We start from the raw sequence: 24,037 nt of genomic DNA, 5'->3' as shown, positions 1-24,037 counted from the left end.
TCCAGAGAACTAGATTTGCCTTTGTCCACAGTGCGCAACATTATCAAGAAGTTTGCAACCCATGGCACTGTAGCTAATCTCCCTGGTCGTGGACGGATGAGGAAAATTGATGAAAGATTGCAACGCAGAATAGTCCGGATGGTGGATAAGCAGCCCCAAACATGTTCCAAAGACATTCAAGCTGTCCTGCAGGCTCAGGGAGCATCAGTGTCAGCGCGAACTATCCGTCGACATTTAAATGAAATGAAACGCTATGGCAGGAGACCCAGGAGGACCCCACTGCTGACACAGAGACATAAAAAAGCAAGACTACAGTTTGCCAAAATGTACTTGAGTAAGCCAAAAGCCTTCTGGGAAAACGTCTTGTGGACAGATGAGACCAAGATAGAGCTTTTCGGTAAAGCACATCATTCTACTGTTTACCGAAAACGGAATGAGGCCTACAAAGAACAAAACACAGTACCTACGGTAAAATATGGTGGAGGTTCAATGATGTTTTGGGGTTGTTTTGCTGCCTCTGGCACTGGGTGCCTTGACTGTGTGCAAGGCATCATGAAATCTGAGGATTACCAAAGGATTTTGGGTCGCACTGTAGGGCCCAGTGTCAGAAAGCTGGGTTTGCGTCCAAGATCCTGGGTCTTCCAGCAGGACAATGACCCCAAACATACGTCAAAAAGCACTCAGAAATGGATGGCAAAGAAGCGCTGGAGAGTTCTGAAGTGGCCAGCAATGAGCCCAGATCTAAATCCCATTGAACACCTGTGGAGAGATCTTAAAATTGCTGTTGGGAAAAGGTGTCCTTCCAATAAGAGAGACCTGGAGCTGTTTGCAAAGGAAGAGTGGTCCAAAATTCCGGGTGAGAGGTGTCAGAAGCTTATTGATGGTTATAGGAAGCGACTGATTTCAGTTATGTTTTCCAAAGGGTGTGCAACCAAATATTAAGTTAAGGGTGCCAATACTTTTGTCCAGCCCATTTTTGGGGTTTTGTGTGACATTATGTCATATTTGCTTTTCTGCCTCTGTTTTATATTTGTTCCAATACATACAAAGGGAATAAACATGTGTATAGCAAAACATGTGTTAATGCAATACCTTTTTTGTGTGAAATACTTGATTTTCAGGAAAAATATCAAGGGTGCCAACAATTTCGGCCATGACTGTATATATATATATATATATATATATATATCCTAATAGAAAGGAGCTGGAGAACTCTGGGCCACCAGGTACTTTTTGTGAAGGATGACGGAGGGTCAGTGTCATTATTATTATCCTCCATTATATGCATTACTATAATTGATATCCCATGAGCGAGGAACCCAATCATTATTATTATTATACTAGATTTACCATTATCCTTGTACAATACACTCTTTAGTGTTGGCAGGATGCTGGAGAGGTAAGTCACCTTTTCCTAGCCCTCTTTTCAGTGGCAGGGAAGGAACTTTGAAATATAGTGGCATAAAAGTGTTTTACAGTAGGGTTGACTGGGGAAGGCATCAGGTAAGCTATGATTTCCAATGGCACCCTTGATGACAGCCTTAAGTGCCAGTTAAACCTAATTCTTAGCAAGTTTACTGCAAAGCACTTCTCTGTTCCATTTGGAGTCGTTGAACGGGTTAATCAATCAACAGTAAAACATGGAAGACGGTCCACAATCTCATTCTCTCCCAGAATATAATTTATTTGCTGTAAGTGAAACACTGGTTGAGCCTTCCACGCATTGTAAGTGACACAAAACTGCCCACTGCAGTCTGGGAAGCCGTCACTTATTCCGCAGAATGGATTGGAAACACTGAAACTGTCTCCATTATAATTCCACTTAAATGCTTTCAATCGCTGCCTAGGAATATAAAGAAATAAAAATGGGCTAAGGCTACAGAAATAAAACATTTCTGTCTCTGCTTTTCATTCGACCGGGCTGTAATCTACGGAGTCACATGGGCCAATTTTTTATGAAATAGCAAAAGCAATTTATTTCAGAAGTTAGCAGTATTATAAGCAAGTCCATTACATGGAATGAAAGCTTGTGAGTGTACTTAATCACACTCTCTTGTAAGTCCAGGGTGCTTAAAGGACAACATTGGTCTAGTGGAAATGGGTTTTTTTCTTCTTTTTTTTAATCAGAAGACTCTAAAATCACTAAATAAAGCAAAATAACACTTTTACAGCCTTACCTTGCAATGGAAAAATTGCCAGTTTATAGCCCTACTTGATCATGAACCTTTTCTACTCCCTGCTCACCTGTGACTTATTGATGGCGATCACTTATACCATTGAAAGCATCTTCTCTCTACTCATGTAATTTGTCCAGTTTGTAGCAATTGGATATTAACTGCAGACTGATGTTTTGATCCTCTAATAAAACTATCTGCTTTTGACCTGTTCCTTGTAGAAGAGAGGGCATTACCACCCCTTTCCAACCATGCTCCTTATCAGACCCCAACCCTCCAACCAAACTTTCATTGCCCAAAATTAGTAAGTGGACATAAGGTAATTTATGTTATGACTGTGGCTTAGTGGTTAGCACATCTGCCTTACCACACTGGAGTCCTTGGTTCAAGCCCTGTTTATAAAACTGCATAGTCTTCGTTTGCTTGTCTGGGTTTCCTCCCTCAATCCAAGGACCTCCTGGTAGGTTAATTGGCTCTGTCGAAATTAGCCCCATTAAGATATTTTACTGAGCACACCACATTTGGCTGCTCCAACAGCAGATAAAATAAAGGTTTTGAGTTTCCAAGGCTAAAAAAAAACTATATAAAGTAAGTGATGCTCTAAGATGCTCTAAGTGATTTGATATGGGAGGGTACTGCCCACCTGGTATCTTACGTGTGGAGGGGGTAGTTATATGTGTTTTTTAGCATGCTGATTTTTCTGTTTGTTACATTATAGACCGATGGTGACCACTATACTAAGGTCAATGGAATTGCATGGATGCCTTGTAACTCTTTCACTGTCAGTCCTGAGGAAGTGTAGCTATTTATGAAACGCGTTGACTGCAATCTGTTATTTATGAAATGGGACACTCTGCATAAGGCAAATATGTAGGTGGTCTTTGTACTGCGTCAATGTAATTTACAAGGTATTGTTCTGCCACAGGCACTCATCCTCCCTAGTCCTCTGACTCAGGGTGCTGGCTCCCAACGGCCATTGGCCACTCCATAGAACCCACGACAGACGTAGAGAAAAAAAAAGAGAAAAGCCGCTCAATGTAAAAGCCCAATTCAAGTTTATTGAATGCTCCAATATGCAAACTATTCCACCTGGTTCATAGAAGCTCTAACATGTTTCACTCCAATGGAGCTCACTCATACAGACATAGAGTATTCTATAAGTAAGCTCTGGATGGAGTGAGACAGGTTAGGGCTTCTGTGAACATGGTAGAATGGTTTGCACATTGGAGAATTCTTTTTCAATCATTCAATCATCTTTTCAAAAAGAAAGTAGGAAAAATTCATCAACATTGCACAACAATGTACAATCGGATGGAGGATAAACAGGAAAAGAAGAAAAGGGGGTGGATACAAATAATCCCTAGGTGTGCTCAATATTCCAATAGTGTGAAACAAACCAGTGGGGCGAAGACCATAATCCCAAAAGTCCAGTGTACTGTAGTAAATTAGACAACCATATAGCAGCGGACAGGACCCCGTCACCTCCAAAGAAAGTTGGTGGTGGGAATAAGCTTACACATATACACAGGGCTGTCTTACCAGAATCATAGGCCCCTGGGCAATGTAATGCCCCGGGGCCACTACCAACCTGGCCAGCACCTACTCTCAAGAATTAAAGTATAAATAGTTGATAAAATTAAACATTTATTAGTACTTTCAATAAAATAGATTTTAAACAATAGGAAAACATGCTATAAATCGAAGACTAATCAACACAAAGGGTACAATGTGGGGGATGGAGGAGGCAGAAGGGTACAGTATGGGGAATGGGGGTCAGGAGGGCACAATACTGAGATCAGGACTACTCAGTACAGGTTTCAAGACACTGCCATCCCGTGACAGCTTAAAAGCATGACTGTCCCAGCAATCCGTTCAGTAGGCCAGTCTGATGTCATGCAATATTATCATGAGGCCACCATGCACTTGGGGCACCTGGACAATGCCCAGGGGTGCCCATGCATTAGGACAGCCCTGATACAGAGATAAAAAGGACAGATCTGACCAAATGACATTAGAAGGCCTAACAGCCTTTAGGTGTCATATAGACACATCAAGATTATAATATGCTGGTATGAGCATATACAACTAGGCACTTGGTGCACCACCACAATACGCACATTGGAGAGATCAATGAACTTGAAGAAGGCTTTTAAACTCCCCCTTTTTTCTGTGACTCTATGGTGGAATGAAACAAAAGAATATTATATTGTCCATCAAATATGATTCTTTTAAACTTTTATATGATGTGATTAATAAATTTGGCAATATTTTCATTTTGTAAATTTATTCAAAAATGGCAAACTATTGCCATTAAAATAATATGCTATTGCCTAAAATGGCCCATTCAGTGGAGGTTAACAATACTGTGCAGGAAACACATGCTCACCTGGAATTTTGATAGGAAATGGAGTTTAGGGTAGGCTGTTAAGGATTCCAAATGTCCCCTTTGCTAGTTCACTTAAAATGTATGTATTACAAAAACATTTTTTTCTTTTACAGCATAGTTATAGAGTTTGGAGGATTTAGAGCCCCAGTCAAAGGTTATATTGCTGTCTGTGTCCTTGCTAATTATGAGGGTTATACCAAAAGTATTGCAATGGGAGGAATAACTTTTTTTATTAACTTACATAGGTCATTCAAATTTCCAAAATCTAAATATTGGTATACTTCCTCTATATTAACTCCTCGTCATTGTGTTCTTGATGAACAAGGGATGTAGGCTGTCCATCATCCCCAGAAAGCTATAGAAGGACTTACGAGGTGAAACCATTAACAAGAGTCTCCAATGACAAGACATTGTTCATGTCAATGGTGTCATAACCACAGAAGGCTGCAGAATGTTTATGGAGGTCAGCTCATACCTCTCCTTCGTCAAGAATTCAATGACGTGGGTTGCTTCTACTTGGGATCCATTATTTATCTGCAATGAAAAAAAAAAGAAGAGCCACTATAGAAGAAGAGTTACCCAAACAACATGTGAAATTTGAACGACCCCTGTAAGGTATTAAAAATATTATGCCCACTTTTGCATTTACGTTTGGTACATCCCTTGCAGATTTAGCCTCTCTATTTGTCCTTGGGGACCATTGTCATCAGGACAGAAAGTGAGAAAGTGAGGAGAAATCCACATTTTACAGAACAAGAGGTGAGGGTAAATCTCCCAATGGAGACACCTGTTTCTGTGACAACTGTCTTTTGAGATTACCACTTTTGTGTTGGGTTTTGTTACTTTCTTTTCATTAACAGCATGACAGTGCTTCACATAGAGTACTGTTCTGTTTAGGGTTTATGGGTCCTTTAAATCCCTGAAAGATTTAAACTCTGCAGACACAATACTTGGTGGAATTCTGAACAGGGACTTACATCTCCTGTCATCCTGTGACCCAGAGTCAGCAGTCTATATATTCTCCTTCCAAACTTGTCGACGGGGCTTCAGACATCAGGAGAGAGAGAGGCACGCTTTCAGTAAATAGATCTGCCAATTTTCAAAAGGAGCTACTTCAGGCTGAAATTTCATTCAGCAGCTCACCGAAGGAAGGACTTGGATACAAGCCTTGAATTGATTGCAACGCAGATGGTCCTTCTACGTGCTCACCTGCTGTATTAAAGCTCTTCCTTCTCACCTTGACGTGACCCTGAGAAACAAGCAGAGGAGCAAAGCTTATAGAAATGATTGAACAATCTTTTGCTTAAAACAGATATAACAATCGTTAGATCGGAGAAGATTCAAAACACTTGCTCATCATTATTGTATCTGCTGCATTCATATGGTGGCCACAGCAGTAAATTAAAGTGGAACTAAGCTCCCAAGAGGGAGATAGTTCCTCTTTAGCACTACCCCTATCTGTGAGCTGAATTGTGTTTTTTTTCTTTTCTACAAGTGAAACTCAAAAAATTAGAATATCGTGCAAAAGTTCATTTATTTCAGTAATGCAACTTAAAAGGTGAAACTAATATATGAGATAGACTCATTACATGCAAAGCAAGATAGTTCAAGCCGTGATTTGTCATAATTGTGATGATTATGGCTTACAGCTCATGAAAACCCCAAATCCACAATCTCAGAAAATGAGAATATTGTGAAAAGGTGCAATATTCTCGGCTCAAAGTGTCCCACTCTAATCAGCTAATTAAGTCATAAGCACCTGCAAAGGGTTCCTGAGCCTTTAAATGGTCTCTCGGTCTGGTTCAGTAGGAATCACAATCATGGGAAAGACTGCTGACCTGACAGTTGTGCAGAAAACCATCATTGACACCCTCCATAAGGAGGGAAGGCCTCAAAATGTAATTGCAAAAGAAGTTGGATGTTCCCAAAGTGCTGTATTAAAGCACATTAATAGAAAGTTATGTGGAAGGGAAAAGTGTGGAAGAAAAAGGTGCACAAGCAGCAGGGATGACCGCAGCCTGGAGAGAATTGTCAGGAAAAGAACATTCAAAAGTGTTGGGGACTTTCACAAGGAGTGGACTGTGGCTGGAGTCAGTGCATCAAGAGCCACCACACACAGACAGATCCTGGACATGGGCTTCAAATGTCGTATTCCTCTTGTCAAGCCGCTCCTGAACAACAAACATGTCAGAAGCGTCTTAACTGGGCTAAAGAAAAACAGACCTGGTCTGTTGCTCAGTGGTCCAAAGTCTTCTTTTCTGATGAGAGCAACTTTTGCATCTCATTTGGAAACCAAGGACCCCGAGTATGGAGGAAGAATGGAGAGGCACTGCAAGATGCTTGAGGTCCAGTGTGAAGTTTCCACAGTCTGTGTTGATTTGGGGAGCCATGTCATCTGCTGGTGTTGGTCCACTGTGCTTCATTAAGTCCAGGGTCAATGCAGCCGTCTACCAGGAGATTTTGGAGCACTTCATGCTTCCTTCCACAGACGAGCTTTATGGGGATGCTGACTTCATTTTCCAGCAGGACTTGGCACCTGCCCACACTGCCAAAAGCACCAAAACCTGCTTCAATGACTGTGGGATTACTATGCTTGACTGGCCAGCAAACTCGCCTGACCTGAACCCCATAGAGAATCTATGGGGCATTGCCAAGAGAAAGATGAGACATGAGACCGAACAATGCAGAAGAGCTGAAGGCCACTATTGAAGCATCCTGGTCTTCCATAACACCTCAGCAGTGCCACAGGCTGATAGCTTCCATGCCACGCCGCATTGAGTGTGGGCAGCGGCATATATATCTCAAAGCCCAGGAAACAGAGCAGGAAGTGTGAGGGGAGAGATCGAGAGAGGAGGAAGTGTGCTGATGGCCAGAGTATTGAACCAGGCCACGGAGCCAGAGTCAGAGAGTGAGGAGGATCGGAAAGAGTTTGCTGACCATCACTCTTGCCATACTTCCCAGGGAGCCAATCTGTAAGCAAGAAACCAGACAGGATGCCGTATTGGGACTCGAGAGTCTGTGCGGGCCCCCTCTCCAAAGAAAGATGGACCGCTAAGACCTGCTGGACACCATTGATTGACTAACACTGACAAGTAAAAACTGACAATTTCATCACATATGCTATCTACCTGTGCATAGTTGCGGACATTACATATAGCTGCCTCAGTTTGCAGCCTAGTTCTCGCAGCCGCCATTGTTGGAACACGTGCATTACAGTATCATCATTCAATCATTCAAGCTGACCACAGGACACACAGCTGCAGGCCAGAATACAGCAGTGGCAACTGAAACAACAATTTACTCTTCATAACTGAACAGGATTTCTACTACTTTTGCTGTTGGCCCTTGACATCCAGAGAGAGTTGTTCTTGTTCAAAGACATTTATACCAACTGTTATACTTCACTACTTCAAGTCTGTCCTTGTTTAGTGCCTTAAAGTGGACCTTACATCAGTTCACTGTCATTAAGAGGAGAAGTACTTATTAACTATCAATTACACCATCTTCACACCAATTGGGCCCCAACTAGCACACAGAAGACTCCATATTGTTGCTAAAGGTACATTGGTTGATTATAGATGAGAGTTCTCTCCATTTTCAAAATTAATGCTTGTCATCAGGTTCTGAGGACCTACAGTGAGCTTACCTATTTATTGATAGTTGTTCTCGCTTGCTGGGGATTCAACAGTCACCTCAGATTGGAGTCAGTGGATCATTTCTGAAAGCATTCCTGCTAATAGTTATTGGTACTTTACTGAGGATGCTGTTACTTTTACTTAAAGCTTACAAGAGTGATATCTGCTGCATATGCCAGTGCTATTTTGTGCGTTTTGATCAAGCTATGTTCAAATTCAATATAAACTTCATATTGGTTTACACTGTCTACACTACACTTATTAACTAACATCTACACCTTAAATCATTTTCACACCAATTGGGCCCCAACTAGTGCACAGAAGGCTCCATATTGTTCTTAAAGGGACAGTGGTTGATTATAGACGAGAGCTCTCTCCATTTTCAAATCTAATCCTTGTCATCAGGTTCTGAGGACCCACAGTAAGTTTATCTGTTTATTGATTGTTATTCTCACTGATACAAAGAAAAACAAACAGAGGGCGCACCGACCTAGTGCATTATCGTAAAAAAATGTTATTGGAAGGACAAAAAGTAAGTATCGTAATCACATTAGGCAAACAGGTCAAAGGCACATCACACTACATAGCGGTGTCCAATCCACATTGCATATAAGTCCAAAAAAATGGAACCCTGGACTTCCAACAGGCTAACGCATTTCGAGGTCTCAACCTCTTCCTTAAAGTTGACAATGGTGATATTATCTGCTGCATATGCCAATGCTATTTTGTGCTTTTTCATCAAATTCAATATAAACTTCATATCGGTTTACACTAACTTGTGTGTGAGTCTGTTTACAGTGGTAACTTATTCTGGTCACAAAAGTATGGTGGTGTCAGCGGTGGTTGGGCTTTCAGAGAGAGGTCTAGATTAACAAGGAACCCAAAAATTAATAAGCATCCCTTAAGGGGGTAGTGCTACATATATTTTTTTTTTATTTTAGTCCCAGCCCCCACCACCATTCCAACCTAGGCTAGAATGATGTGTACTTGGTTCTGCAGCCTCCTGGGATACCTAGGTCACATTTCCCAGGAGGCTGCAGGATTGGTACACAGAGCTGCCAATGGGGTGGTCCGGGAGGCCAACACTTCATCGGAGCTGGCTGCCTACATCCGGAAGAGGCAACCAGGTGAGGACCTAGATGGATCCTGTTATGTGGTACCTGAACAGTAAATTGTAGCAAGACAACACTGGATTCACTGAGTGGGTGAGTATGTTCTTTGAAGAGCACTGAAGGTAAGTGGGGAAAAAAAAATAACATTTGAAAATAATAATTTATTTTCAATACTTAAAAACATACTTGATCTTGGTAAGTTACCTGAACTATTAAAACAAGAGGACATAATGACAACTATCTTTTTTTTTCTAGCAGCCTCCATAATTATCCAAGAAAAGTTTTCTTTAACCATTTCAAGTTTGACACATTCACCCCCTTCCAGTCCAGGCCATTTTTCAGCTTTCAGTACTGTCACACTTTGACAATTACGCAGTCATGCAACACTGTACCCATATGAATTTTTTAGCATTTTTTTGAGACAGATAAAACTTTATTTTGGGGGTATTTATTCACCACTGGGATTTTAATTTTTTTAGCCACTGTATATGAATAAAAAAGTCCACAAATTTAAAAAAAAAAGTGTTTTTCTTATAAAATTTTGCAAATAAATAATATTTCTTCAGAAATCTTGGCAAATGTATTCAGTTATCTTTTTAGTAAAAAAAAATAACCAAATTAGTTTATAACCAAAAATTATAATTTTTCAAAATGTTTTTAATTTTTAATTTTTTTTATATTATTATTATATTTTTTTTTTTGTAACATACTGTCACCATAGTGACACTGTACTACTTGTGGGGGGTGATGAAGATTTTTTTTTTTTTTACATTGATTGCTTTTACACCCATAAAGGCTGTAAATGCAATACTCACGTCACATGGTACAAGGCTGTTGTGAATAGCCCTGTACCATGTGATCTCTGTGATCATTCACAGATTTTACATGTAGTAAGCAATGATGTCACAAGTGACATCTTGCTTACACCTATTCATGTGATCACTGATTGGCCAATCAGTGATAACATGATTGGGACCTTACACAGAGGTCCTGTACAGAGATTGGTGTTCCGCTGTGTCTTCCGGACACAGCGGACACCAGATTGTGGTGCCGTGCGCTCCCAGGGAGCATTTATGAACGGCAACCCGCCCCTGCACTGCCACCATCTGGCTGTTTATATACAGCGGTCGGATGGGAAGTGGTTAAATGTATTTTTGGACAAAAAAAAAAATATATACATACATTCACCAGCCACTTTATTAAGTACATCTGTTCAATTGCTTGGTAACACAAATTGCTAATCAGCCAATCACATGGCAGCAACTCAATGCATTAAGGCATGTAGACGTGGTGAAGACGACTTGCTGAAGTTCAAACCGAGCATCAGAATGGGGAAGAAAGGGGATTTAAGTGACTTTGAACATGGCATGGTTGTTGGTGCCAGACAGGCTGGTCTGAGTATTTTAAAAACTGATGAGATGTTCTCGCATGTACTGTATTTTTCTGTACTGTGCAATGTTTTTAAAGAGACAAAGCATGGTCAAATATGCATCTATTGCAGCAATGTACTGGTTTTTTTTTTTTGGTTTTTTTTTTCTTTAATTTATTTTGCCGAGACATATCATTTAAATCAAATGTGCAGTGTGAGTGAGAAAAATCAAATGCAATGTTTCACCCACAAATACAGAATTTTCAATGTTACTTAATTCACACATAAATTTGCCTCTGAAAAGTAGATCTTTGAACAGACCTCCTCCCCATCTATGCGTCTAGAGTCTCCAGAATTTTTAAAGAAAAGGAACTAATCTACTGCTGTACAGTATATAATTAGGTTAATCTTGCCTCTCCAGAATGCTGCCTACATTGGGAATATAAGATTTATATGGATGACAGAGCGGCACCAGCAATGCTGATATTAAAGCCGAAGTTTAATCTGCTTGTATTTTGCCATCCCTGCTTATTCCTCCCCCCCCCCCATCAAAATGCTAATAAAGTTTTAAAGAAAACGTTTCTCTTTTCAATACATACCTTATTCAGTGATATCATCATTGGGTCTCTGTATATCTCTATGGAAGGCAGGCAGATCGTGGCTGGCGGGGTGCTGTACATAGCTGCAGTAAAATATCACAGCATCCTGTTTCAGTACTCTTCTGCCTTGATACAAGCAGTGGGCTGGCTCGTGGGAGGGGTTATGCAAATATCCACATGTCTTGATAGGTGGGTGTCAGTCTTGAGGAGTGGCTGTTCCTAGGTAACGCCCACATGCAATGCTGGGCCTCCATGATTGAAAGAACTGATATCCAATGAATGAAAGGTGCGGGCCAGGGGCAGTCAGGATGAGGAGGAAAAAGTTTGAAAAGTTTCCATTTTATAAGAATGGAGTGAATCAGGAAAATACATTATTATAATTACAATATGGAGCTGATAGTCAAAATAATTGAATATGTAGCACCCTCTTGTGTGCTACTATAATGGTGTAGGCAAATATATTGTGCATGACTCATGGTAACTGTGTGAGTCTGGGATTAGGTAGGGTTACTGCAGGTCAGGCTGGATGACTTAACAGGTTGGGACTCTATTGCCTCCACCTGGTTCTGGAGGACCACAAGAACCTTCCAGAAGCCAGTAGGAGGAAGTGGTGGAGGTATAATTTGCATGTTTATAGGAGTCTAACCAATCCCAGGTTTGGAGGCCTTGGTAGAGTGGTGAGACCAGTCCATAAATATGGAACAGGCCGGCTGCAAAGTCAGGTTGAAGATGGAGTGCTGAGGAGACTGTTGGTGGCCTTGGGGGGGTCCCCTAGGTCTTGAGGGGGGGGTTGTCCTCCAGGCTGGGCTCTGGCTGACTCAGGAGGATCCATTTAGCAGCATGGCATGAATAGGATCAAGGCCAGTGGGAGCAAGGACAGAGTGAGTACATAAGCACACCCAGGGATTTACAAGGGGAGAGACTGCCACATGTAGCAAGCTTTCAAAGAACAGCACTGTGCCTAATTCATTTTCTTTGTCCTGGGGGATCTTCAGAGCAGCCAGGAGGGCTGGTAGTGTCGGCAGCAGGGGCGGACTGACAACTCATGGGGCCCCCGGGCAATAGGGTATCATGGGGCCCCTGTGTCCTTGCCCAAACTCAAAAAAGCCTATGAAAAAGGTACCAGGGGCATCTCATGGGGCCCCCTACTGACCCCGGGCCCTCAGGCAGTGCCTGAGTTTCCAAATGGTCAGTCTGCCCCTGGTAGGCAGGCTGTGGAGCCGGGAGCAGTTCTACAGGGGAGAGGAGACATCTCTGCATGTAGTTTGAAGCTAGCTAAGCTAGCTCTCAAGGGGTCTACGAATTCCTCGCCCATAAGGGGCAGTTTCTACTGATCTGATGGATTTCAAGAAGAAGAACAGTCCAGGAACAGTCCAGCAGAATTGGCCATCCCATAATCCCTATTACTATATCCAAGTTATATTTCCCCTAATAAAATAATAGAATCCAAACTCATGGACTATTCACTGACTGTGGATAATGTGTGTTGCCTGGCTAAGGGGTACCAAGAAACACAGTGGCTCTCACGAGGGTAGCGCTACAAGTATTTCAAGACAAATTCCAGGTATATTTATTATTTATTTATTTCAGGTACTTATATAGCACCATCAAATTACACAGCACTTTACGTATACATTGTACATTCACATCAGTCCCTAACCCTCAAGGGGCGTACAATCTAAGGTCCCTAACTTACATTGATACATACACATACTAGAGACAATTTAGAGAGAAGCCAATTAACCTACCAGCATGTCTTTAGAGTGTGGGAGTAAACTGGAGTACCTAGAGGAAACCCACACAGACACAGAGAGAACATGCAAACTCCAGGCAGGAGGTGCCGTGGCTGGGATTCGAACCAATGAACCGAGTACTACCAGGCAGAAATGCTAACCATTTAGCCACTGTGCTGCCCTACATATCTACAATGTAAATATGGGGGTCATTATTGCGTCCACTAACACCAATGCTGGGGGTTATTATTGCACACAACTGACACCAATAATGGGGGTTATTATTGCATACAACTGACACTAATAATGGGGGTTATTATTGCATACAACTGACACCAATACTGGGGGTTATTATTGCATACAACTGACACTAATAATGGGGGTTATTATTGCATACAACTGACACCAATACTGGGGGTTATTATTGCATACAACTGACACTAATAATGGGGGTTATTATTGCATACAACTGACACCAATACTGGGGGTTATTATTGCATACAACTGACACTAATAATGGGGGTTATTATTGCATACAACTGACACCAATACTGGGGGTTATTACTGTGTCCACTGATACGAATGTTGGGGGTCATTATTGCGTCCACTAACACCAATGCTGGGGGTTAAGTTACATCCACTGACAGCAATACTGGGGGTTATTATTGCATACAACTGACACCAATAATGGGGGTTATTATTGCATACAACTGACACCAATACTGGGGGTTATTTTTGCATACAACTGACACCAATACTGGGTGTTATTATTGCATCCACTGACAATAGTGCTGGGGTTATTACAGCATCCACTGATACCAATGTTGGGATTATTATTATTTCATCCACTGATACCAATGTTGGGATTATTATTGCATCCACTGATACCAGTGCTGGGATTGATATTGTGTTCATTGTCACAAATGCTGGTGGTTATTGTTGTATACAACTGGCACCAGTGCTGGAGGTTATTATTGCGTTCATTGATACCAATACTGGGAAATATTATTGCATTCACTGATGCCAGTGCTGGGGGTTATAATTGCATACAACTGACACCAATACTGGGGGTTATTATTGTGTCCACTGATACCAATGCTGGGGTCACTATTGCGTTCTCTGACACCAATGCTGGGGGTTATTTTTGTGTCCATTGAAACCAATTGTACACCAACTTCTTCAGGGGTTATTATTGCATACAACTAACACCAATGCTGGGGGTTATTATTGTGTCCACTGACAATAGTGCCGGGTTATTACAGCATCCCCTGATACCAATGCTGGGGTTACTATTGTGTTTTCTGACAGCAATGCTGGGGGTTATTGTTGTGTCCATTGAAACCAATTGTACACCAACTTCTTCAGGGGTTATTATTGTATACAACTAACACCAATACTGGGGGTTATTATTGTGTCCACTGACAATAGTGCCGGGTTATTACAGCATCCACTGATACCAATGCTGGGGTTACTATTGTGTTCTCTGACAGCAATGCTGGGGGTTATTTTTGTGTTAATTGAAACCAATTGTACACCAACTTCTTCAGGGCACATTGCTATATTCTGCTGTAGGACCAACATTGTTAAGCGCTGAGTTGCGAAAATGCACTGCTACCGTGCCACCCTCTGGCAGAGTCAGGGGCCATTCTTGATCATTTTTAAGGTGGCCACTACTGCACTACGACAGGAAGAATTACTGTCAGGATCAAGAGATAAAAAAGATAACTAATGCAACCGCCAAATCATAGAACTGGTAAGCTTGCAATATATTCCATTTTTGTCCTTTGGTTTAATGCCAAGGATCCACGGGAGATAATCTGATGGAACAAATCTCAGATTTGGATTTGGCCGTGAGAACATTAAACGAAAAAATCTAAGTAGACTTTTTTTTTATTACTGTATTGAAGTAAGCCATGCTGGTGGTTCTAAAAAAAAGACCATCTCGGATCAAGAGAATTGACAGATCTGTGTTGGACCTGCGTTTATCCAATTTGTGTCACTAACCTCTTATCCTTTGCCAAAAAAACTCGTATCTGTAAAGAAGAAAGCCGTGGCTTGCTGATGGCGCAGAAGACTTGGTCTACCTCCACTTAAACATACAAAGTAAATTAAGAGTTAGCCTCCGGACTTGGCAACGATAAACCTGCTCATGCAAGGCAATAAATCAAATCAGACAACAAGTCAACCATATTGAGATTGGGATGTTTAATGGAAAATCTATTGCACTATCACCCTTCGGACTTGGATCATTATTAATCACGATGCCGCAGGAACACTTTTACATGTGCAAGGAAGTGTTTTGGCTCACGCACGCAAGTTATTCCGGGACATCCCGTTCCCGATACGGCTTGTTCCCTGGCTATTTTTTTGCTTGGAGGTCTTGAAGTTCATTGGGAAAAGTATCAATGTTACAGTAGCTGACTCTGAGGTACATGTGAAAAACCACTGATCCGTGTTGGAGATATGATAAAATATATCATGTATTTTCAGCATGGATATCAAAATGGTGTTAAAGATTCTTTAACCACTTCCAGTCCGGACACTTTCACCCCCTTCCTGTCCAGGCCAATTTTCAGCTTTCAGCGCTATCACACTTTGAATGACAATTGCGCGGTCATGCAACACTGTACCCATATGAATTTTTTAGCATTTTTTTGAGACAGATAAAACTTTATTTTCGGGGTATTTATTCACCACTGAGATTTTTATTTGTTTTGCTATATAAATGAAAAAGTCCAAAAATTTGGAAAAAAAGTGTTTTACTTATAAAATTTTGCAAGTAAATAATCTTTCTTCATCACTCTTGGCCAAAATGTATTCAGTTATCTTTTTAGCAAAATAAATAACCCAAATTAGTTTATAACCAAACATTATAATTTTTCAAAAACATTTTGTTTTACTTTTTTTTTTTTTTTTTAACATACTGTCACCCTAGCAGTACGGTGTCACCATAGTGACACTGTACTACTTGTGGGGGGTGATGAAGATTTATTTATTTATTTATTTTTTTTTTACACTGATTGCTTTTACACCCATAAAGGCTGTAAAAGAAATCGGGCAGCACAGTGGCTAAGTGGCACCACCTGCCTGGAGTTTGCATGTTCTCCCTGTGCCTGTGTGGGTTTCCTCCATGTACTCCGGTTAGGAAGTAGGTAGGTTAATTGTCTCCTGTCTAAATTGGCCCTAGTATGTGTATGTATGAATGTAAGTCAGGGACTTTAGATTGCACACCCCTTGAGGGTTAGGGACCGATGTAAATGGACAATATATGTAAAGCGCTGCGTAAATTGATGGCGATATATAAGTACCTGAAATAAATAAATAATAAATCATTTCTCCTTCTCTCTGGCTGCATTCTTGCAGCCATTGAGAAATACTGTGAGAGCTGTGATTGGTCACAGCTTTTCACATGGTACAATGCTATTGTGACTAGCCTTGTACCATGTGATCTCTGTGATCATTCACAGATTTCACAAGTAGTAAACAATGATGTCAAAAGTGACATCTTGCTTACTATTATTCATGTGATCACTGATTGGCCAATCAGTGATCACATGCTTGGGACCTCACACAGAGGTCCCATACAGCGATCGATGTTCACACGGTGCCGCATACTCCCAGGGAGCGCGCACAGTCCAAAATGGCGGGCGGCCTGACCATTTGGAAACTTGGGCACTGCCCGGGGTCAGTAGGGGGCCCCATGAGATGCCCCTGGTACCTTTTTCATAGGCTTTTTTGAGTTTGGGCAAGGACACAGGGGCCCCATGATCCCCTATTGCCCGGGGGCCCCATGAATTGTCAGTCCGCCACTGCGGGCACCATTTATGAACAGCGACTTGCTCCTGCACTGCCCCCGTCTGGCCGTTTATATACATGGGTCGGATGGGAAGTGGTTAAATATGTAGTTATGCATTATTTACAATTTGATTTTTTTTTATTATATATATTTAAAAGAACATTCTTTAAATATTAAAGCGCTTTTGAAAGTGAGATTTAAAGCTGAACTCCAGGCACAAAAACATCCATTTAAAGATGTTCCTCAATAGCCATAAAGGATATAAATCCACTTAATAACCCATATATTACCTTGCAGCAGTGACATGCAGGAAATCAGCAGCACTGACATGTAAAAAAAAAAAAAAAAAAATCAGAGAAATGAAAACTCTCAGGGCTCGTTCACACCATAATGCGCGTAAAACCCCACAGGAAATGCATTTTTTAATGTGTTGAGCTGCATTTTACTGCTCACTGAACTATGTACAGGCCACATTAAGAATTAAAATAAACCTTTTTTTTTTTTCTTTTTTTTTGTATATGGTAGGCACATTGAAGCAAATTTCCCCTAATGCTCAGTTGCTGATTTTTGCATGTTACACTGCACAACACACAGTATGTCTACATTTGTCTTAGATCCTCATCAAATCTATGGTTGGGTGTGAACAAAACACATAGAGGACAATTATATTTGGACTTGCATTAAGTCTGCATTTCCTAATGTCATTCAGCGCAGCTTGGTGTTAATTTTCACCTATACAGGGCCGAACTGACCACTTGGAAACTCGGGCAGCGCCCGGGGTCAGTAGGGGGCCCCATGAGATGCCCCTGGTACTTTTTTCATAGGCTTTTTTGAGTGTGGGCAAGGACACAGGGGCCCCATGATCCCCTATTGCCCGGGGGCCCCATGAGTTGTCAGTCCGCCCCTGCACCTATCTTAAATTAAGACTGAAGATACAAACTCAGCCAGGCTACAAGGAAGTGCTAACCATTTACCACTACTTCCCATAGTTGCACAGGCCAGTTTGTCCTTCCTGCTATTAGCCCCAAAATGTTGTGAACTTTTATTATATTTTATTTTTTTCTCTTATATAGTAAACCATGCAGCTTAAAAAATGTTGCATCTTGTCTATAACCCTCCACATTTTTATTATTTGTTTATTTTTCTTACAAATGGTGTGGCTAGAAGCAATTTTGCATATTGTCTACAATGATACTTATTATTTTATTTTATTTAAATTTTATTTTTTCCATTTACAAATGGTACAGCTAGGAACAATTTTGCATCTGATCTGTAACCATGCACATTTTTATTTTTTCTTTCTTTCTTAACAAATGGTGCAGCTAAGAGTACTTTTGCATCTTGTCTATAACCATACACAATATTTATTTATTTATTTATTTTCTTACAAATGGTGTGCCTAGAAACAATTTTGCATCTTGTCCATACCATATACATATTTTATTTTATTTTATTTTTTCTCTTACAAATGGTGTAACTAGGAACGCTTTTGCATCTTGTCTATAATGATACACATTTTATTATTTTTTTTTATATTTTAATTTTATTTTTTTCCTCTTACATATGGTGCAGCTAGAAACAATTTTGCATCTTATCTATAACCATACACAATTTTATTTTATTTTAATTTTATTTTTTCTCTTACATATGGTGCAGCTAGGAACAATTTTGCATCTTGTCTACAATGATACACACTTATTATTTTATTTTATTTTAATTTTATTTTTTCCTCTTACAAATGATACAGCTAGGAACAATTTTGCATCTGATCTATAACCATGCACATTTTTATTTTTTATTTCTTTCTTAACAAATGGTGCAGCTAAGAGTACTTTTGCATCTTGTCTATAACCATACACCATTTTTATTTATTTATTTATTTTCTTACAAATGGTGTGCCTAGAAACAATTTTGCATCTTGTCCATACCATACACATATTTTATTTTATTTGATTTTTTTCTCTTACAAATGGTGTAACTAGGAACGCTTTTGCATCTTGTCTATAATGATACACATTTTATTTTATTTTATATTTTAATTTTATTTTTTTCCTCTTACATATGGTGCAGCTAGGAAAAATTTTGCATCTTATCTATAACCATACATGATTTTATTTTATTTTAATTTTATTTTTTCTCTTACAAATGGTGCAGCTAGGAACAATTTTGCATCTTGTCTATAACCATACATGATTTTATTTTATTTTACTTTATTTTATTTTTTCTCTTACAAATGGTGCAGATAGGAATAATTTTGCATCTTGTCTACAATGATACACACTTATTATTTTATTTTAATTTTATTTTTTCCTCTTACAAATGGTACGGCTAGGAACAATTTTGCATCTGATCTATAACCATACACGATTTTATTTTTTATTTCTTTCTTAACAAATGGTGCAGCTAAGAGTACTTTTGCATCTTGTCTATAACCATACACAATTTGTATTTATTTATTTATTTATTTTCTTACAAATGGTGTGCCTAGAAACAATTTTGCATCTTGTCCATACCATACACATATTTTATTTGATTTGATTTTTTCTCTTACAAATGGTGTAACTAGGAACGCTTTTGCATCTTGTCTCTAATGATACACATTTTATTATTTTATTTTATATTTTAATTTTATTTTTTTCCTCTTACATATGGTGCAGCTAGGAACAATTTTGCATCTTGTCTATAACCATACATGATTTTATTTTATTTTACTTTATTTTATTTTTTCTCTTACAAATGGTGCAGATAGGAATAATTTTGCATCTTGTCTACAATGATACACACTTATTATTTTATTTTAATTTTATTTTTTCCTCTTACAAATGGTACAGCTAGGAACAATTTTGCATCTGATCTATAACCATGCACATTTTTATTTTTTATTTCTTTCTTAACAAATGGTGCAGCTAAGAGTACTTTTGCATCTTGTCTATAACCATACACCATTTTTATTTATTTATTTATTTTCTTACAAATGGTGTGCCTAGAAACAATTTTGCATCTTGTCCATACCATACACATATTTTATTTGATTTGATTTTTTTCTCTTACAAATGGTGTAACTAGGAACGCTTTTGCATCTTGTCTATAATGATACACATTTTATTTTATTTTATATTTTAATTTTATTTTTTTCCTCTTACATATGGTGCAGCTAGGAACAATTTTGCATCTTGTCTATAACCATACACGATTTTATTTTATTTTACTTTTATTTTTTCTCTTACAAATGGTGCAGCTAGGAACAATTTTGCATCTTGTCTATAACCATACTCGATTTTATTTTATTTTACTTTATTTTATTTTTTTCTCTTGGAAAATTGTTCGTAGCTGCACCATTTGTAAGAGAAAAAAATAAAATAAAGTAAAATAAAATAAAGTAAAATAAAATAAAATCGAGCATGGTTATAGACAAGATGCAAAATTGTTCCTAGCTGCACCATTTGTAAGAGAAAAAATAAAAATAAATTAAATAAAATCATGTATGGTTATAGATAAGATGCAAAATTGCTCCAAGCTGCACCATTTGTAAGAGAAAAAATAAAATTAAAATTAAATAAAATCATGTATGGTTATAGATAAGATGCAAAATTGTTCCTAGCTGCACCATTTGTAAGAGAAAAAAATAAAAGTAAAATAAAATCATGTATGGTTACAGACAAGATGCAAAATTGTTCCTAGCTGCACCATATGTAAGAGAAAAAAATTAAATTAAAATAATATAAAATAAAATAATAAAATGTGTATCATTATAGACAAGATGCAAAAGCATTCCTAGTTACACCATTTGTAAGAGAAAAAAATAAAAAAAATAAAATGTGTATGGTATGGACAAGATGCAAAATTGTTCCTAGCTGCACCATTTGTATCTTGTCTATAACCATACATATATTTTATTTTAATTATGTATGTTTTTTTTTTTCTCTTGCAAAATTGTTCCTAGCTACGCCGTTTGTAAGAGAAAAAAAACCATACATAATTAAAATAAAATATATGTATGGTTATAGACAAGATGCAAAATTGTTCCTGGCTACGCCGTTTGCATCTTGTCTATAACCATACATATATTTTATTTTATTTTAATTATGTATGGGTTTTTTTTTCTTACAAATGGTGCAGCTAGGAATACATTTGCATCTTGTTTATAACCATGCACATTTTCTATATTTTAATTTAATTGATTTTATGATATTTATTTATTTTTTACACATGTTGCAACTAGAAACCATTTTCCATGTTGCCTATAACCATTCACTTATTTTATTTATTTATTCCCTCTTACAAATGGGGTAGCTAGAAATAGTTTTGCATCTCATCCATAACCATACACATTTTTTAATTTTAATTTTATTTTAATTTTTTTTGTTCTCTTACAAATGGTGCAACTAGAAACAATTTGTCATCTTGTCTATAACCATACACCTGTTTTTTTTTTCCAATGTGCAATGCCTATGCATAGATTTGCACCAACTTTTCGACTAAAAACCAGCTGTACAAGAAAAGCCTTAAGAGGAGGGGAAGGTGTCATTTGGTAACTAATATGTATCTGGGGAAGATGGATTTTCTCTCGGCGTGTATCGTCAATTATTACAGGGCTGGCAAATGAGCAGATGTCACATTTGTCCCATCCTCTGTCATAAGGCTGATAATAGGACCTTGGGTTTGTATAATGGATTTATCACGCCAGCAAAAATTGTGTACACATTGGCGCCGTACATTGCTCACAAGAACTTCTAATGCAATGTTGCTGTGACAGGCCGTGCTAGCGCTTTCACCGGGCGGATCAATACAAGATGGATGGCGGAGGATCCCATGCAGGTGTATGCATACCATCGTAAAGCGCTCATCTGTTCTGCTATGATTGTAGGAGAATAACAGCATCATTTACTTTCTCTCCAAAGGAACGGGTTGTGACTTTTTTTTCCACATATTTGCTTTGTTGCGTTTGTGTTAGTAAAATGTTGATGTCATTTCTTTTTTCTCTGATATTAGGGAGACAGAAGTATTGGCCATTTCCAGCTGGCACACAGCCATGTTCATACATAGGCATCAGCTTTGTGATGTTCATACAAATGTTCTGCTAGACTCATCCACCTTACTAACCATTCCATCTCTGCCAATCCCTCAGCTGGCCTCCACTCAGTGTCCTCCATCCCTCTCTGCCAATCCCTCCACTGGCCTCCACTCAGTGTCCTCCATCTCTCTCTGCCAATCCCTCCACTGGCCTCCTCTCAGTGTCCTCCACCCCTCTCTGCCAATCCCTCCACTGGTCTCCACTCAGTGTCCTCCACCCCTCTCTGCCAATCCTACCACTGGCCTCCACTCAGTGTCCTCCATCCCTCTCTGCTAATCCCTCCACTGACCTCCACTCAGTGTCCTCCACCCCTCTCTGCCAATCCCACCACTGGCCTCCACTCAGTGTCCTCCATCCCTCTCTGCCAATCCCTCCACTGGCCTCCACTCAGTGTCCTCCATCCCTCTCTGCCAATCCCTCCACTGGCCTCCACTCAGTGTCCTCCATCCCTCTCTGCCAATCCCTCCACTGGTCTCCACTCAGTGTCCTCCACCCCTCTCTGCCAATCCCTCCTGTGGCCTCCACTCAGTGTCCTCCATCTCTCTCTGCCAATCTCTCCACTGGCCTCCACTCAGTGTCCTCCATCCCTCTCTGCCAATCCCTCCACTGGCCTCCACTCAGTGTCCTCCACCCCTCTCTGCCAATCCCTCCACTGGCTTTCACGCAGTGTCCTCCATCCCTCTCTGCCAATCACTCCGCTGGCCTCCACTCAGTGTCCTCCACCCCTCTCTGACAATCACTCCGCTGGCCTCCACTCAGTGTCCTCCACCCCTCTCTGCCAATCCCTCCACTGGCCTCCACTCAGTGTCTTCCATCCCTCTCTGCCAATCCCTCCACTGGCCTCCACTCAGTGTCCTCCACCCCTCTCTGCCAATCCCTCCACTGGCCTCCACTCAGTGTCCTTCATTCCTCTCTGCCAATCCGTCCACTGGCCTCCACTCGGTGTCCTCCACCTCTCTCTGCCAATCCCTCCGCTGGCCTCCACTCGGTGTCCTCCACCTCTCTCTGCCAATCCCTCCACTGGCCTCCACGCGGTGTCCTCCACCCCTCTCTGCCAATCCCTCCGCTGGCCTCCACGCAGTATCCTCCACCCCTCTCTGCCAATCCCTCCACTGGCTTCCCATTGCCCAACAGATAAAATTCAAAACACTAACAATAACATATAAAGCCATTTATAACTCTGCCCCAAATTACATCACCAATCTTGTCTGTAAATATCACCCAAACCGTACTCTCCGCTCCTCTCATGACCTCCTACTCTCTAGCTCCCTTGTCTCCTCCTCCCATGCTCGTCTCCAGGACTTCTCCAGAGCTTCCCCCATCCTCTGGAATATATAATTGTCAGTCAAAGTAACACAGCGCCATATCGCAAAAAACAACCTGGTCAGGAAGGGAAGTAAATCCTCTGAGGGGGAGTGGTTAAAAACAATAAAGAAAACCTAAAATGAATTGTGTAGGAGTCTGTGCTTTACTCTCCGCTCCTCCTGCTCTCTAGCTCCCTTGTCTCCTCCTCCCATGCTTGTCTCCAGGACTTCTCCAGAGCTTCCCCCATCCTCTAGAATTCTCTACCCCAATCTATCAGACTATCGCCTACTCTGCTCACTTTTAGGCGATCTCTGAAAAACCCTCTCTTCAGGGAGGCCTATCCTGCCCTCAGCTAATAATGGAATCTTCTATTCCTAGTACCAGTCCATCCCCCACAGTTATTACCTTTTGTACCACCAGCTCCTCCCTCTTAGATTGTAAGCTCCCAGGATCAGGCCCTCCTAACCCTCTTGTATTGAACTGTATTGTTGCTGTTTTGTCTCCCGTTATATTGTAAAGCGCTGAGCAAACTGTTGGCGCCATATAAATCCTGTATAATAATAATAATAATCTGAAAAAGTGCTATAGAGCAGGTGAGATCAGATTCCACGCATGACTGTCTGTTCCAATGGGCAGAATTCCCTTCACTTTCTGTCACAGAAACAGAGCAGGAGGAGAGAAAATCTCTCTCAAGTGAGAGGACAGTTGTCACTGAAATTTGTGTGCCCATTGAAAGATTTCACCTTAGCTTCCTGTCCTGGCCAAGCCTTACATCACCAAGTGCAATGCAAAGCGTCGGATGCCATGGTGTAAAGAATGCCACCACTGGACTCTAGAGCAGTAGAGACGTGTTC

General features: G+C 40.2%; 1 protein-coding gene across 7 annotated transcripts in view; it reads right to left on the bottom strand.

The window, feature by feature from the left end:
• LRRC4C (leucine rich repeat containing 4C) overlaps positions 1-24,037 on the bottom strand; it is a 1,157,007-nt gene that overhangs the window by 915,468 nt on the left and 217,502 nt on the right. The window contains exon 2 of one of the 7 annotated variants that reach the window (XM_089677329.1): positions 5,036-5,094. The exons of 5 other annotated variants lie outside the window; for them this stretch is intronic. The gene's annotated coding sequence lies outside the window, so the exon portion shown is untranslated. Of the gene's footprint in view, positions 1-5,035; positions 5,095-5,537; positions 5,558-24,037 lie in introns of those variants that run through there. One more of the 7 variants, XM_089677330.1, reaches the window with a different exon arrangement.

This window comes from Staurois parvus, unplaced genomic scaffold, assembly GCF_062004578.1.
Source record: "Staurois parvus isolate SC_StPar_1 unplaced genomic scaffold, SC_StPar_1.0 ptg000184l, whole genome shotgun sequence".
In the NCBI taxonomy this organism is placed as follows: Eukaryota; Metazoa; Chordata; class Amphibia; order Anura; family Ranidae; genus Staurois; species Staurois parvus.
The sequence above is the reverse complement of the archived record's forward strand: the minus strand, read 5'-3'. Positions and strand labels throughout refer to the sequence as shown.